At 47.1% G+C, this 17,253-nt stretch overlaps 1 pseudogene; it reads right to left on the bottom strand.

Moving 5' to 3' along the window:
• Nucleotides 1-472: 472 nt before the first annotated feature.
• LOC128746707 (uncharacterized) lies at nt 473-3,160 on the bottom strand (annotated as a pseudogene).
• Nucleotides 3,161-17,253: the final 14,093 nt, after the last annotated feature.

The following is a 17,253-nucleotide window of genomic DNA, read 5'->3' on the forward strand; positions in this document are numbered from 1 at the left end:
CTCCCAGGTTCCCTCCATAGCAGACAAACAGACTATCGGTCAGACGAAAGTCCTTTGTCCTGTCCACGTAGCAAGCTAGGGCCCGCACTGGGCACAACCGGTGCATCCTAGCCTCCTGATCAGACTGATGAGGTGGGGAATAAAAGGCCCTCAACATCATGATTTGAGACCGATACGAAGCCGTGATGACCTTCGGTCTAAAAGCCGGGTTTGGATGAAGGGTCACAGAGGTCAAACCCTCACCAAAAGACATACACCGTGGGCTCACAGACAAGGCTTTCAGATCGCCCACTCTCTTAGCTGAAGCTAAGGCCAGAAGAAGAGCCGTCTTCAAGGACAAAATGTCCAGCGAAGCGGCAGCCAGTGGTTCGAACGGAGGTCTCCAGAGCCCTTCTAGAACCACCTGCAAACTCCAGGGCGGAATTAGGTTCCTCACAGGAGGCCTAATGCGCCGAGCGCCAAGCAGAAATCTCTAAATGACCGGGTGACTCCTCACGGAGACCCGGTCAAAACCTTGGTGCCCAGCCGAAATGGCGGCCGCAAACACATTGAGTGTAGACGCCGCCCGGCCCTTGTCCAACAGCTCCTGCATGAAGGACAAGATCTCCGCCACAGAGCAAGCAGACGGCGAAAGCTGTCTCGCTGCGCACCAGCTAGCAAACACCCGCCACTTGGAAGTGTAAAGTTTGTTAGTCGCTGGCGCTCTGCACCATCTGGATGACTGCGTCCGACAGCCCAATGTCCAGCAGTCTCACCCTTTCAGCAACCAGACCTTGAGAGGTCGACCCAGGACAGGACGGAACCAAAGCCGGCCCTGATCCTGCACCAGAAAACCGTGAGAGTCTGGAATCGTCCAGGGTGGACCCGCCACCAAGCTGACCAGGTCTGGAAACCACCTGGTGCCGGGACTGTCGGGGACCACCGTGATCACCGTCAACTTCTGCGTCCTCACACGAAGAAGGCACGGCATCAACAGTCTCAGTGGAGGAAACGCATACAGAAGTCCCTGCGGCCACGTCGCGTGCGCCAGAGCATCCACCCCCAGGGTGGGGTTGTCCGACGCCCTGAAGGAGAACCACAGAGGGCCTTTGTAGTTCATCCTTGATGCGAACAAGTCCGCGACCGGAGCCGCAAAGCGAGCCCAGACCGCCTCTGTCATGTGTGGCGCGAGACCCCACTCTTCCGCTGACACGCCTCCTCTGGACATTCTGTCTGTGTCCACGTTCAGCACACCTGGAACGTGACGCGCTCTCAGAGATAAAAGATGAGAGGCCGCCCACAGAAGAATGTAAGCTGCCACTCTGTGCAAAGAGGGAGCTCTCACTCCCCCCTGGCGGTTGATGTAGGTAACCGTCCTTGGAGTTGTCTGACCTGACCATCACGTGATGACCTTCCAGACGCGGCGCAAAGTGTTCCAGCACTTTCTCCATCGCTAACAACTCCAACAGGTTTATGTACAGCGTGGAGACGACTGCTGGAGGCCAAAAAGATCAGATCCAGATGAACTTGGGCCGGAAGGACCACAAACTTCGATCTGTCCCTGACTGGGTCGAGCCTGAGACACGCGAACCAACGTTGAAGGCGTCTCATGTGCAAAAGACCCAGTTTGACTACCGAGTGAGCCGCCGACATGAGACCTAATAAGGTCATCACCTCGCTCACTCTCAGTCTCTGGCACTTCTCGCCACCGTCACAGCATGGAGAAGTCTCGACAACCTCTCGTCTGACAGCCGCGCTATCATGGACCGAGAGTCGAGAAGCAACCCCAGATACTGAGTGCAAGTGCTGGGCTGCAGCACACTCTTCTGGAGGTTGACCGCAAAGCCCAGACGTGTGATGTGCCGCAGCACCATCTCCGTGTGACGTCGTGCTTTGTTCTCCGAAGCCGCTAGAATGAGGCAGTCATCCAGATATGTCAGGATTCTTATTTCCACAGATCTGAGCGGCTCCAACGCAGCATCCACCACCAAAGAAGAGCCGTGGAGTACCCGAAGGGCAGCTGGTCGAACTGGTAACAGTTGTCCCCCACTGTAAACCTCAGGTAGCGCCTGTGGCGCTGTAGGATGGGATCGTGGAAGTACGCATCCATCAGATCCACGGAGGTCATCCAGTCCCCTGGCCTGACACACTCGAGCAGTTGCTTTATTGTCGGCATCCTGAACGAGCGCGAGGAGATGAAGGCATTCAGCCGTCGCAGATGCAGAATTGGTCTGAGACCTCCCGATCTCTTGGGGACCAGAAAGTACACAGAGTAGAACCCTCTCTCGCGGTCCTCCTGAGGCACCAGAGAGAGCTCGTTTCCGAAGGAGCGACTCCACCTCCTGCTCCAGACACAGACGCTCTGCTGGGGAGCGAGGAGACGTGAGACGGACTCCCGTGAACTCGGGGGGACGGCGACAGAACTGGAGTGCGTAGCCCCTGCTTAATGATCTGTTTAACCAAGGGGCGAGGGGGCCGCACAAATCCACCCACACAGAGTGAAAGTCTGTAAGGGGTTGAGCCAGAGACAGAAAATGCCCGCCCACCTCATCTGGTATGTGCGGGGGGCACCCTCCGAAAGGGCCGGGTGCCGCCGTCCGGGTTCGCTGAAGACACCGTGGGTCGTGAATTTCGTCATCAGCATGGGAACCGGGAGATGTAGTCCACTGCTCGACACGGTGACGCTCGGTGCAGCCGCACTGGGTTCATTTGACTCAGACGAAGCAAAATGGCCTCCAGTGACGACACTCACCCAAGCGCTTGGAGAACATCGACGGGACCTCCCAGAGGCAGGCGGTGCAACATTGCTGCCAGAGACGACAGCTTCAGAGGCCGCTGGGAAACTAAGTCCCTTAAGCCGGCCAGCACTCACCTGTGCGTTTGAAGAGTTCGAACCAGGTCGACTTGACACGGGCGGTGAACGATGGCCGGTGGCCGAGGAAGCTAGTGTTAGCCTAGCCTTTTTAGCTAGCGAACACGAACCTTGGCCGACGACTTCTGCGTCTCCATCAGCTCCATGAGACCCGAGACGTTGCACGAGACGCGGCATCTTCTGAAAGGCCGCCGTAGAGGCCTGGATCCTCCGGAGCTCGTCCCCTGAAATGGATTCCTTCTCGAACAACAGCCTGTCCATGGAAGCTGCCACGAAGGCCATGTCGTTCGCCAGGGTCCGAACGTGCATACCGCATGCATAAGCTCGGTCCAGGAAGGTGGCGGTAGTACGGTCTTTCTCCTCTGGGTGCCATTGCTTACCGCCAGTCCAGAGAGAAGAGTTGGGTGCCAGACAAAACCCAAGCGTGTCCCCCAGTGGTGGGATCGACGCCTTCCACAGTGAATACACGGCATATCCCCTAGGCGGCGCCATTGACGATCAAGGCGGTGTTTAGCCGAGTGGGCCCAAAGCCTGGTCATTTTAGGGACCGTGGCTGAGAGTCTGGATGCCTTCTTCACAACCTTTGCGTACAAAGGTACTGAGAAGTCCTCTTCTTCTGGTTCCGCCTGGACAGGGAGGGACACTCCTAGTGTCTCCGCTGCCTCACGGAATAATTGGGGCATTTCGTCCATCGGAAGAGAGGCCGACTCCTGGTCGACTCCCTTCCAGCATGCTAGACCCGCCCGCCTGTGCCGCTCCTCTCCTGGAAGAGCCACGCAGGCGGGACACGAGTCCAGCAGTCTCAGGTGTTCAGGCCCCAAGCAGACGACGCAGGAGTCATGCTTGTCGGACTCACCGAGAGAATCAGCGCAGGACGAACAGGAACGCTCCATGTTAACCCGATGGTTGTAGTCACAGGCTGAGTTCCAAAAGGATCAGAGTGGCGGGAGCAGGGGAGAGTAATACATGGTGGGTTTTGCCTTCCTGGGCGGAGAGCCAATCAATCGAAGTCTCAGGCCGAGGCCATTGCCTCGATGTGGATTAACCAATAGCGAAGTCCGTTAGAGGGCGGAGCACATATGAAATAGAACTACATTATTTTCCGACAGGAGATCAAAATGGTCGTGCACGGCAGACAGCTTGCGTTTCCCTTGGAGCTGCCCCGTAGATCCACAAAGACAATCACATAGAACTGTGAGATTCGACTGTTTCAGCAGTTACATCCTGTTGACAGGTGCGCTTCCTTAGAAACACAGTTCCGAGTCGGCACAGTCACGTGACGGTCTCAGATCTGTGAGCTCGGCACACGCGCCGACGCATCGCTGTCTCAGGACCCGTCACTTCCCATTGCCGCTGGTTGTGTTGCACAGTGCTGCTCTACTCACAAAGCGAGTGTAAGTGAAGAGTTTTGATGAACAGTACTACTTGCTGAAGCAGCGTTTCATTATATCTCACTGAGGGGTAAGTTATGACATCAAATGACTAAACGAAGATCAGAACACGACGCACCCGGTAGCCGTTAGCAGCTCACGCTAGTTAACCTTAGCTCCAGTCGTTACCAGGCTCTATATACAGCGCTAAACTGCAAAACACTCAGTTCAGAGAAGACTTTTAAATGATTTGATCTTGAATTTAAGCCGTGTCAGCATCAACAAAGAAAATCCACTTGATTTGAAACGTGATTTGCATCGCCTGTTTTCGGTCAGTAACAAGTGTTCACGACCTGGTCCAGTCATCAGATGGTACATTAGGGATGGTCCGATTTTAATTTCGGAACACAATAACGCCTTGAAATAGCGCCTTGTGATTATGGAGATGTTTCTGCATCAGTCGTTGAAGCATCTCGGTTGGACTGACTTCTGTGAGTGAGCGAATTTACTTTGACATACTTTTATACAGCAATAATTTTGTTATATGTTGATGTTACAGGTCCCAGGACGGTCAACCGTAGCAAATACTGCGTGCAGACGAAAGAAGACAACACAATATCAACAGGTGTCTCGTCTGGAGTCCAAGTGGCGTCTGATGAAACGTGTTCCCAGAGCTCTGTTACACTTTGTGTCCCCCTCGCAACTCCGACCCCAGACAATAGTTCCGCCTCACCTCACATCAGTAATAAAAAAAAAAAACACTCACAAAACTCCAAAAGAACACTAAACAGCCAAATGATCAACATTAATAACATATAACATTTTTGGCTAATTGTGGTCATCCATTTAGGGGTGCCACACACGCCCCAACAACAAAAGTGGCTCCCGACACAAACAATATCTAAACTTCAGGGAAACACTGGACTCAACACAAGACACAAACTACAATAACTGTATTTTAGGCATCCCTTAACTCAGCAAAGGGACTATGGAAAGTAAGAATAGAGTGTATGTGGTGTGTAAGGGAATGATGTATGGTATGACAGTGGGAATCTGGGATCACAGTATGGGCTGAGATGAGCACTAACAGCATTTACAGAGGGGTAAGGCTGATACATCGGTGTGCCAAGCGAGGGATTAGGTGAATGTCTCAGCCGGCCTTTTCTCTCTAGTGGACCTTCGCAGTGAGTTGTCAGTTGTCTAAAGTACCACCACTTTCTTGTGGGCATGACACTTCTAACTCCTTTCCAACCACATTCCCAATGTTTTCCCCTTCCAACTCGTTTTGACCATTGCCTCGCCCAACATTTTCATCAAACTCCATTTGCTCAGACTCTCCAAGATCTAACTCTGACTGTATTTCAACTGGTAATAGTCTCGCTTTCGGAGCATCTGGATTGAAATAGGATTGTCTGGCTTGGTGTTGTACCCCTACAGCGGCTCCTAAACTTGGACAGGATCTTTCCTCCACTTGGCCTATCCTGCCTGCTTGATGTCGCTGTTGATTCAATCCATTTGAAGTCTGGAATAACACAGGGGTTATAGAAGTAGGTACACTTATTGACCTCTTTAACCAATATCCCCTTGGTCTCTCATCATTTGACTCAGATGTGTCAGCGTTATCCACTTGCGTTATGACAGAGTCTGTTTCTCTGTCACCATGTTTTCGCTTGTGATGTCTTTGCTGTGTCGGTGGCTGAACTGCAATTGGAAGATCATTCACTAGTAAAAGCAAGTTCCTGTGCAGCGTCTTGGTTTTTCCTGAGGCATTATTCTCTGGTTGTATCACATATACTGGGTTATCTGTCAGTTTTCTCTTCACCATATAAATTGTCTTTTCCCAATAAGAGCGCAGTTTTCCAGGCCCTCCACGTTCTCCGACATTCTTAACTAAAACTCTGTCACCTGGTTTTAGTACAACCCCTCTCATTTTCTGATCATAATAGGACTTTCCCTTAGCACTCGAAGCAAAACTGTTTTTGCTAGCAATATGGTATGCTTCAGTCATTCTTCTCTTCCATTTTTCAACATACCCGTTTTGAGTCTCATTTTCTGTCTTTTCTGATAATTGAAACAATAGATCCAAATGATATAAGAGAAAATGTGGAGAGTAACCTGTGGCTTCGTGGCGCGTACAGTTATATGCATGTACTACCTTTGCAAGGTGTTCTTTCCATGATTCTTTCTCTTTGTCTGTCAATGTACGAAGCATCTGAATACGCGTTCGGTTCAATCGCTCAGCAGGGTTCCCTTGTGGGTGGTAGGGAGATGTTCGGGAATGTCCCACTCCAGTCAGCTGTCCCAGGGTCCTTGACTGGGGACTATGACTAATATGTACTCATAACCCCCCTTGCTCTTCTCAAGGTGTAGGTAATCTATATAAATTAGTTCCAATGGTGAGTTGCTCATGGGGGCACGTATATGGGTCAACACAGCTTTTCTTTGAATCAGTTTAGCAACTGCTCTGCGCTTGGCACAAATTGACATGTCAGGCTGTTCATAGCTTTTGGTTTGCTTCTCAACAAAGGAGTCAGTTAGCGGAGGAGGTGATTGACATCCTGGTTGATGGTGATCCGTCTGGGGCATTCCTTGACTTCCGATCACTGGTTCCCCTGTTGCAGTGTCCGGCTCTCGTTTCCCTGGTTCTTTTGCCTTTTGAGACAACCAACGGCTCTGTGACCCTCCTCTCCACACACAAAGCAGTGATTACAGTCCCGTCTGTTACGTTCACGACATGTCTGGCAGTCGACCTCTCTCTCTCTCTCTCTCTCTCTGGCGTTGTTCTGGGGTTGGCGATTCACAGTGGTCGGCTGGGATAATGCTTGTGGTTGTTGAGACTTTACCAGGTTCGTCAGTTCTTCCACCTTAGCCGTTAGCTCTTTAACAGGATGTGGTTTTGTTTTGACTTCTTGTCAGCTTGGCTGTGTTACTGCGAGAAGACCCTATTCTCCTCTGTCGTTCACTTTCTTCACTGGTGATCTGTGTTACTAGGCGCAAAATTAAGTGTTTCGCTCCTAGACCCTGATAAACCGTGTGTAGGAACACATCCTGAACTGTGGCAGCGGTGTATTTAATGCCTGCATCTGACAACTTGGACGTAAATAAGACCCTCTGTTTCAACCCAATGACTCTATAGAGAAATTGTTGAGGCGCTTCACCATCTTCTTGTTTAGCACACATTAACTCTTGAAATAATTCAGTACTGTTTTCCTCCCTCAGGTGTGCTTGCAGGAACCCCTTCAGCTCCACTACAGTCAAGTCATCCTTATCAATAAGCATGTCTTTGAAAATCCCTGGTTTCACTATTCGCAGTACCCCGCGAACGTTTCTCTGTATCAGAAAACCCTTCTTTTACTCCTTCCTCAATCTGTTTACAAATGTTATTGTAACTAATATCAGAGGTGGGGTTTGTGGCCCATTAAAGCCAGGCTCACAAGTCTGTGCTGATGACATAATAGTCTCTCTCAACCTCTGTCCCAGTTGCTCATAATTATTTATCATGTTCACCAACTCGTACCATCAGGCACACCCACTGTGACAGGACTAGCTCTGGCAACACCACTGTGAATGCTGGACATGGTCAAGCTAGTTGGTATAGTATTGTCTGTAGCCAGCATCATATGAGATTCCTTCGCATTTACATTTACAATAACATTTCCTTGGTTCTGAGTAAGAGTCACACAAGATGTCTCAGAATCATTCCTTCCACTCTTAAGGGCATCAATAGTATCATTGAGTATCAACAATTTGACCATCCCGCTATCTTCTAAGTCAAGTAATTGCTTACTGTGCAAATATGAACTGATGAAGTCCAAACACCCTTCATGATCAGTCGACGAGAGTTCGGGTTGGTCCTGTCCCACCTCCGTACTGACGTCCTTGGCAATATGGAACAGCTCCTGTGCCGAGAGGGTGAGAAGACTTTTCCCAATGTCCCACAATAGGCTCTTCCTCTCGTTCTGCGACATCATAGCAACTCTTCCACTCTTGAAATGGGTCACAGCTTCAGCAATGACAACTCAACAGCCCACAACAGCTCACCGCTCCAACCACAGCAATTTTCTGGCAGTGTCTTGTCTTGCTCCCAGGTATGATGAATGGATCCGCAATACCGCCTCTGGTTAGGAGATGGCGCTAGATTCCGGACGAGCCCCCAAGATTTGTTACGGGTCCCAGGACGGTCAACCGTCGCAAATACTGTGTGCAGATGAAAGAAGACAACACGATATAAACAGGTGTCTCGTATGGAGTCCAAGTAGCGTCTGATGAAACGTGTTCCCAGAGCGCAGTAACACTTTGTGTCCCCCTCGCAACTCCGACCCCAGATAATAGTTCCGCCTCACCGTCTTATATCAGTAATTTAAAAAAAAAACACTCGCAAAACTCCAAGAGAACACAATAGCCAAATGATCAACATAAATAACATATTACATTTTTGGCAGATTGTGGTCATCCATTTAGGGATGCCACATTGACGGGATACATTGTACGACTGAACAATTTATATCCCACTAGTACGCATTATTGTTAATTATGGGGGTATTGTGAGTTGTATTTGTTGGCAATATAGGAATATTGCAGTTGCATAACATTTTGTGAAAAAAGAAATGATCGTGAATACTTTCCAGATCTTTCATTCATCATCATCATAGTTTTTTTGGAATTGCAGTTATGAACATGATGGCAGCTGACGTGTGTAGCCACGTCAAGGTGGTGGTACGAGTAAGGCCTGCCACTGAAAATGAGAAACGCCGGAACGTGATCCAGGTCGTCGATAACCACATGCTCGTATTTGACGCCAAAGAAGAGTACCAGTCATGCTTTGGCACACAAAGAGTCCGAAACAGGAATATTAACAAGAGGGCTAACAAAGACCTCAAGTTTGTTTTTGACAATATTTTTGATGAGTACTCGACACAACAAGATCATTTTGAGAATACTGCCAAAGGTGTTCTCGATGGTGTGATGAACGGCTTCAACTGCACAGGTAGTTAAATGACTCTTAGTCAACCGTGGTACTCTGATGGATTTTGTCTTCCATTGACATATAGCTTTAAGCATATGTTGATACATATTCATTGTGGAAGATTTTTTTAGTAATTTCAAAATAGGTTAAATATCTTCGTTTATCATATGAATCCAGCTGTGCATTAAATGGTTTTAAAACACAAATACACTGTGCTGTTTCCATGAGAGCTGCTCATCTATACTGAAATTTCACCTCTGACCCTCAATCTGATCTCTTTCCATGAATTGTCAAGGACAAGTTAGCATCCATTTCAATAGAAAACACCATTGGATTTTTTTATTTTCAACATTTATTTTAAGTAATATATTATATGTATAATCTTAATACATTATTATGGCGGAAATGGGATTGAATAAGTATAACGCTGGTTAATAGCCGACCATTCTGACTGAAAAGTTTCAGTTGGAATTTTTCTTCAAACTAACAAGTGAAACATCAGTTTCTTACTCGATATCAGGAAACGATGGCTCGCGAGCCGGATGTGGCTCTTTTGACAACCGCATCCAACTTGTAAATGGGAATAGCACGAGGTGTCATCACTCTAAAGCTCAGTGAGAACTTCCTATGATGTTGTTTTTCTTGAAAAAATCTCCAGGGTAGAATATCCTGGAATAAAAGGCCAAGTTGTGTTGTCAAGGAAGGCGGCCCTAGGCAAGGCCCTATTTCAGGGTTTCTTGGACATTTAAGTTTTCTAGGCGTGTTTGGGACGTTTAGGATGAGGAGAGTGACGCCACGTGAAGACATGCTGTTGTCTGGCGTGCTCGGCAGTAAGTCGAGCGGAAGTAACATCACGCCATACCTCTGGGCGACGGAGTGCTGTTGCTACATGACCTTTTCTTTGCTTTGCCATTTGCACCTATGGACAGTGGATTAGCAAAACAAAAACACAACACCAAAATGTCCAAATAAGTGCACAGTCACTGCAGGGCAAATTCTCGTGGTCCATGAGACGAGAAAAAGATAGGAGCGGTGCCAGATCCATGACACTCCCACCTCCTCTACTGTCATCCAAGTTCCTTGGTCTGTCACATGTCATGTCAGCATCCCGTTCCTCCCACTGGTCGGCGCCAGCCACCTCTGTCATGTGCAGGACCATTTTCTTCAGCTCCTGGTGCTCCAGCTCCTCCACTGCTCTCAGGGACCCGGCATCATGCTCTGATGTGAATCGCTGAGTGTAAGTATGCAGCAAGATGTTGACCATTCTGGTGGGGCAAAGGGCGGTTCGTTGAATCAAACACACACACACACATACACACACACACACACACACACACACACACACACACACACACACACACACACACACACACACACACACACACACACGACCGCACAGCAGAATGTGAAATCCTCAAGGCAACACACTTTTGCTTGCGCTTGTTCTCCTGGTCCTGCAGCGTGGTGGGTCGGATCGTGGATGGGTCGGGAAACTGAAACTCACTGACTGCCCAAAATTAATCCATGGTTCAATTCAAAGGCTCAATATAAAGAATATAAATAGTATCTTATTGTGAGCCAATCAGAGGAAAGTCATGTGTCATTAAAAAGTAGAATTCTGTTCTTTTTGGATAATGGAAAATGTGTTAACTGCCTTTCCAGTATTTTCGTTGGCACACAAATATTGGATGTGCATTCTGTCGTCCTCGCAGTAGCGCTGGCACAGCTCCGTCTCCTTCAGCTGTCTCTCTAGTTGCAGATGCTCTCTCCTGATTTGGGCACGGCATGAGAATATTTCATGCAGAGCCTCTGCAGCGGTAACATCACACGGTTAATATCCAAAAAGGATATGACGGCAAAACTGAGACAAACAAAATGCGTTTAACAACTGACCACTAGAGAACACGAGCCATGTTTCACTTGCTGGTGGTGGTGGTGGGGATGGCGTAGCTTTCAGTCAGATTCTGTGCAACCTGACTCTGTTTTAAAATCATTGTTAAATATGCATTCAGAGACAAGACATTTGCACTTAACATTGCTATTGGTAGCTTGAAAGGACTTGTGATGTCATTTCCTCAAAGCAAATCAAACTGATCCTGCATTTAAGGACTAAAATCAGGACAGCGCAAAGGTGAGCGGAGCCTGAAGCAACACACTTGCGTCATCACAATCCACACCACCACTCATACTGTATTAGGGCTGCAACTGTCATATCCGTAACTACTTTGTCTGTCTTAACCTCTGTTCACCCCGCATTGTTCCATGCTTTTATTTTGTTACTCTCGGTTGCTCCTGTGTTTCCTTTTCCTTCCTTTGTTCCAGCTTCACAAGCGGCGCAGCTGGTGTTCATTTGACAATCAAGCCTCACATGGATTTCAACACCTCAACACCAGTCTGTGCCGCCAGAGGATTGTTTCGCTTCCCTATGGTAAACTCTTTCAAGACTCTCTCGCTTCGTTACCCTGACTTTCCTAAATTTCTCTGCGCGCTTGATTTCCTTTTCAGCCGCCTTCTTAGTTCTCGTTCTTCCTCGCTCCGTTTTCTGTTTTCCCCTCCATTCATATAGTAGAACCGCGTGTGAGCATTTAGTCTCACCTCTTTCATTTATCGTTTATAGAAGTTGATTCCTCGTGTGAGTTTGAGTTTTTTCTCCTCCACGCAGCGCTTTAAGTTACTTGGACCTCGTGAGCTTATCTCCGAGCGTGTTTGTGTTCTCCTCGTTTTATAGGCCTGATTCTAATTCGCCTCTCTTCTGTTTTCAGATTCTTCCCCAATCCCTACGTGTAGTTCCCGGTCCGCGTTCTGGCTCCGGCGCCTTCTGTTCTCCGTACTTGTTCGTCTGTCTTAAAACTCGCCTTTTGTTGAATAAATTCTTTAATTTACTCTCGTTTCGGAGTTTTCTGTCGACCAGCACTCACTGCACCTGGGTCCAACTTAAGCAGCCATGACAGCAACTGGGGACCATTTGGATAGTTATTTGGAGCAACCGCCAAGATCTAAAAAAAGCAAGCTATTCACACGTCTACTGACTTCTGGTACGTCTCACCGTTTTATCTCTGCTTGTTGCTGAGATGGGAGGGTGTTGGCGGTGCAAGGCACAGTTCCCCTCTCTTCATACTGTTTAAGTTTCTGCTTTAATTGCACAATCTGGAAGACCAAATTCAAAGTTAAAAGAATAGACATGCGAGACATTTGTGACAAATGCATCTGTGAGTTTCACTAGATAAAGAGAGTAATAAAACATTTTTGAACCGTATTAATACGTGAAACTATTAACACTCGTGAAAAATTACAGAGAAGTAGCCCAGTAAAAGCTTGGGAAACAACATCAGGAATTAGCACAAGAAATCACTTTAAAAAAATAAAAATAAAATCGAGATTTTGACATCACGCCATTTACCTCTTGCCACTGCTTCTCACATATCACTGCGCACTGGCCGATGTGACTGTCCAGACTCGTAACATTCCTCTTAAGCTGCTGGATGAAAGGGTGACGAGAGAGAGAGAAGAAGGAAACTCCAAAATGTCAAACCTGTATTGATTTATGGCCCCCTGGAGGTAATAAAACCCCCTCCCCTTCCGGAGGTAATAAAACCCCCTTGCCCCCTTTTTTATGTGAACAAGAAATTAAAATAATAACCCTCCCCTTTTTTTTATATCAACAGGAAATTAAAATAATAACCATCCCCCTTGTTTTATGATAGGAAGGGAAATAATTAACCTTATCCTCCCTTGTTTTATAACAGGAAGGAAAATAACGAAGGGAGGGGTTCGGATAGCTGTATAAACATCACCCTGTGTGTATATATATGTACCCTTCAGACTGTTGCAAGCAGCAAGGAACCGTCGAACACAAGCAACTTGCAATGTTTGTCCCGACACTGAAGCGTGGATCACCAGTGATCAGCGACACGGCTGTGACTGTTATCAAGGACCCGTGGATGGGTGCTGGGGCTCCCTGTAAATCTATAATGTACCTACGGCGTACGCAGGCACCACCCGGGGAATCATTGCAGAATGAGTGGTCTCTAGAGCCTTACAGACGCCGAGGGAGATGGGGGTACACGTTCAAGTATGAAACAGCTGAAATGTACATTTATCAGTTGGGCGATGACGAAACCTTGAATGCCTATACGGAGATGGCTGTTATCGTCTAACGACTGGGGTGTGCTGAGCCGGAAAATCTTCCAAGGGCTGAAGAAGAACAACAACAACAACGTCAGAAGCCTGGAGCCGTGACTAACAAACCTGATCGAATGGAGAGCAAGCCGTCCTTCATGGCTATATGGCTGGCTAAAATCTCAGGATCAGGATGATGGTCCTTCAGGGCCATCCATAAAGTATCAACAGGAGTCACGGGTGAAGAAGAAGATTTCGTCCTGGAGTATTTTAATTCTGATTGCGGTGTATTTCGTACTCCGTTAGCAACACCGATGGATGCTTGGAGTAATAAAATTCAGGAGATTTCTCCGAAAATCGACGGCCTCTTCGACCATAGCCGCTTATGGAATGATGCCCTTGTGCTGAAAAAAGCACTGACCTTTTAGTCCTGCCCCCTTTGGACCGCCTACTCGCTGATGGCTGCTATAAAGAGGATTTTTTCCAGAGCGACACCCTGCAGATGTACCCTTTGGAACAAGCACGTCCAAGACAACAATGAGGACAGAAGGTATTATGAGACGTATCGCCAATATCTTCCTCGGAGCTGCTACAGGCGGCACTGGGTACGGAATGAACAACTCCTCGACGACCCCTCTATTTACTGTGGAACACGTTACGGGTGATGGTCATGAGTACGTCGGTTCTAACAACGACACGACAAGTAGATCATCCCAGCCAACTACAACACAGCTGTCTTGAAGAGGTGGAGGATGTTTTCTACAGTCTTAACTTCCACCCGTTGATGAAGAGACTCTGTAACAAGAACTTTCTGCCTGCTATACAACACTACTTGACCCTGAATGACATACAACCGGAGAAAATGAGAACCAAGGCTACGGCTGAGACAGTCATGCTCGAAATGAGGTCTCCAAAGTCAAGTGTCTGGAATGAATACATCAAACATGAGCCAGAGGATCCTCTAATTGAACGTCTGGAATCAACAAGTAGAATCTGGAATAGAACGCCGGTCCTGGTCCATGTCACAAACACGAGATTCCCTCGTATGTGATACTTTTTTTTTTTCTCTTTGTATAACATTACGTTTGAATCCTGACATAACCTGTTTAATAAAAAACATTAAGAGGCATATTCGGATCTCAGCTCTTTCATTTCTCGTTTAACATGTCGGTGAAACACATCATTAAAGAGTTTCTTACAATCCTCTTCACCCCGGGAGCTATGGAGGTGTGGATCGCTTCGTGGAGGGGTGCAGGTTGAGACTGGAAAACCAGTCAGTTCTAAATCTATTAAAGTTTTTTATCAAAACAGGATGCTTTGCATAACACCTTGCATAAACCAGCGAGAGTGAACTTTCCGAGAAACAGAGTATTTGTTCACAGGCCTCTTCAACAATTCCAGGCCGACCTATGCGACATGCAGGCATTGGCTAGATATAACGTCGATCAAAATTACTTCGATTGAGATTGAGACAGTGAAGGCGTTTGAATCAGTGCTGGAGGAGAGCTGGACGCCTGCAAAGCTACAGAGGATGACGGGAAATAATTTTTCAACAAGAGTTTCCGGGCTTTGATGGAAAGGATGGGTATTAATCATTTTTCAACAGCGAGTGACGTTACGGCCTCTGTGGTTGAGAGATTTAACCGCACTCTAAAAAATCGGATGTGGAGATATTTTACAGTTAAAAACACCCTACGTTACATCAAGGTTTTACAGGATATAGCAAAGAGTTATAATCACAGCTATCACAGTAGTATAAAAATGACACCGATGGAAGTAACTAAAGAAAATACTCTGTTTGACAATCTTTACAAGCCAAAATTTAAGGAGGGCGATCATGTTAGGATATCAAAACTACGAGGTGTATTTGACAAAAAGTATGAGCAGATTTTTACAGACGAGATATTTACGATAACTGAACATATTCACTGCAACCCGCCTGTGTATAAATTGAAAGATTTCGATCACAAACCCATCCAAGTATTTCACGTTGAAAAGATTCTCAAGGAACCCGTCGTTAAAGGAGGTGACAGAACTGGCCTGAAAAATTCAACAGCTGGGTAAAAGCTTCAGATATAAAAAATATATAAGACGATCGTTCTTTACACCAGGCATCATATCATTATGTACGGCTCAAAGAACGCTGGCTTCTATGTGACTTTACCATCAAACGCCAGTGCAAGAGTTTTTAAAGACAACTCGATTGGTACTTTCCGTGTTGATTTAGCATAACATATCGATTTAAACGGAAAATGGGAGGTTGCTTTGACGGAGATTACATGCCCTCACACATGGCATAATATTCCAGAGGATGCGGCGTCATTTTACTGGACACCGAACCCTGGAGGACCTGATTCCAACACAAACACGGTTCCCACGAGAGGTTCAGATTTAGATGCTAACACGTCGCGGCGGCATAAAGATGAATTTCATACAGCCATGGCGAGACTTAGGGCTCCGGATCCTGACGCCAGCGCCTCAGCTCAGAGGAAAAAAGACAAATCGCGAGGGGTTGATTGACATTTCAAAACTGCGGGAACAGATATTTCCAAACTGAAGTTCAAGGGTGGATATTACAGCTCGGTCAGAACCTAGTGCTTTTTAACTCTCCTTTGGCTTACATGCTAGGTGTAGAGCCTGGTAACTGGATCCATTTTTGCGAGTTCAGAGCGCCCCGTCCAGTTGATTTAAAAGCGGGGTTTTACCATCTCTTCTGTTACAGCGACGTTGTAAAGAGACGCCCTCCAGGACGACGTGTAACACAGAGCTCTAATAAACGTACAAACAAAAAAAGAAAGAAGTCAGTTGACAGAAGCAAACGGGCCAAGAGGAAGTCCAGAGGGAGCTCTGATATATTTTAAAAAACCTTATATACAGTAACATGGCACTCATACACCAGAAATCTGCTGAATGCACATTGGCAGAACTGGATTTATTCACGCCGCCGGTGACGCAGCTTTCCATCGAGGACAAAGTTTACACTGAAATTGCTCCAGTAGCCGCTATCAGCGATGGAGGACCGATTGAGTTTTTTATATCGGGAAACGGCGAAAAGTATCTAGACCTAAATGACACCCTTCTGCACGTGCGTGCAAGATTTACTAACGCCGATGGCACACCGCTGGCTAATGACGCAGCAGTCAGTCTCATCAATTACCCTCTAAACACAATCTTTGAGCAGTGCGAATGATTTCGCAGTCCAGTTCCACTCACTCATACAGAGCTATGATCGAAACACTCAACTTTTCAGGCGATACTCTTAAAACACAGTTTAGCGCCGGTCTTTTTTACCAAGACACACTTGGGTCAGTTGACTTGATCATCGCTGTAAATGGTCCCAACACTGGCCTTAATAAAGGGCCAGAATTCACGAGAAGATCCAGAGAAGTACATCTTCTCGGTCCTCTCCACAGCGACATATTTTTCTGTGAGAGACTGTTATTAAACTCGGTCGATTTAAGAATTAAACTCACCAGGGCGAATGATGCCTTCTGCCTGACCGGACCCCGCGATTCCAACTTTCTTCTGAAAATCCTCGGCGCCTCTCTGTTTGTGAAGAAAGTCACTGTTTCACCAGCTGTGGGAATAGGTCATGCAGCGGGTTTGTTAAAAGGAAATGCTCTCTACCTTCTCTCAAATGGGAATTTAATACTGGAGATGAGATTCAGAGTACCCTTACCAAACACCCTAACACAAAATGTGTACGCTTGTTATGATTCCATTCTGGAGATTGATGCGAAAAGACAAGTGCTGGTGGACTACTATTAAAAAATTATGGATAGTCTCCAGTTACAGAGGCTGCTGAGAGGTCTTTTGGGCGACACATTTTATGGTGTATGACCGTCGGATAAGTTGCCTCAATTGACACACCCCCTCAGACTGCCTGCATATTTCATTGTCAACACACATCCGGCACATAAACCAGGAGAGCAGTGGCTGGCTTTAAG

The sequence above is a fragment of the Synchiropus splendidus genome, chromosome 15 (genome assembly GCF_027744825.2).
Source record: "Synchiropus splendidus isolate RoL2022-P1 chromosome 15, RoL_Sspl_1.0, whole genome shotgun sequence".
In the NCBI taxonomy this organism is placed as follows: domain Eukaryota; kingdom Metazoa; phylum Chordata; class Actinopteri; order Syngnathiformes; family Callionymidae; genus Synchiropus; species Synchiropus splendidus.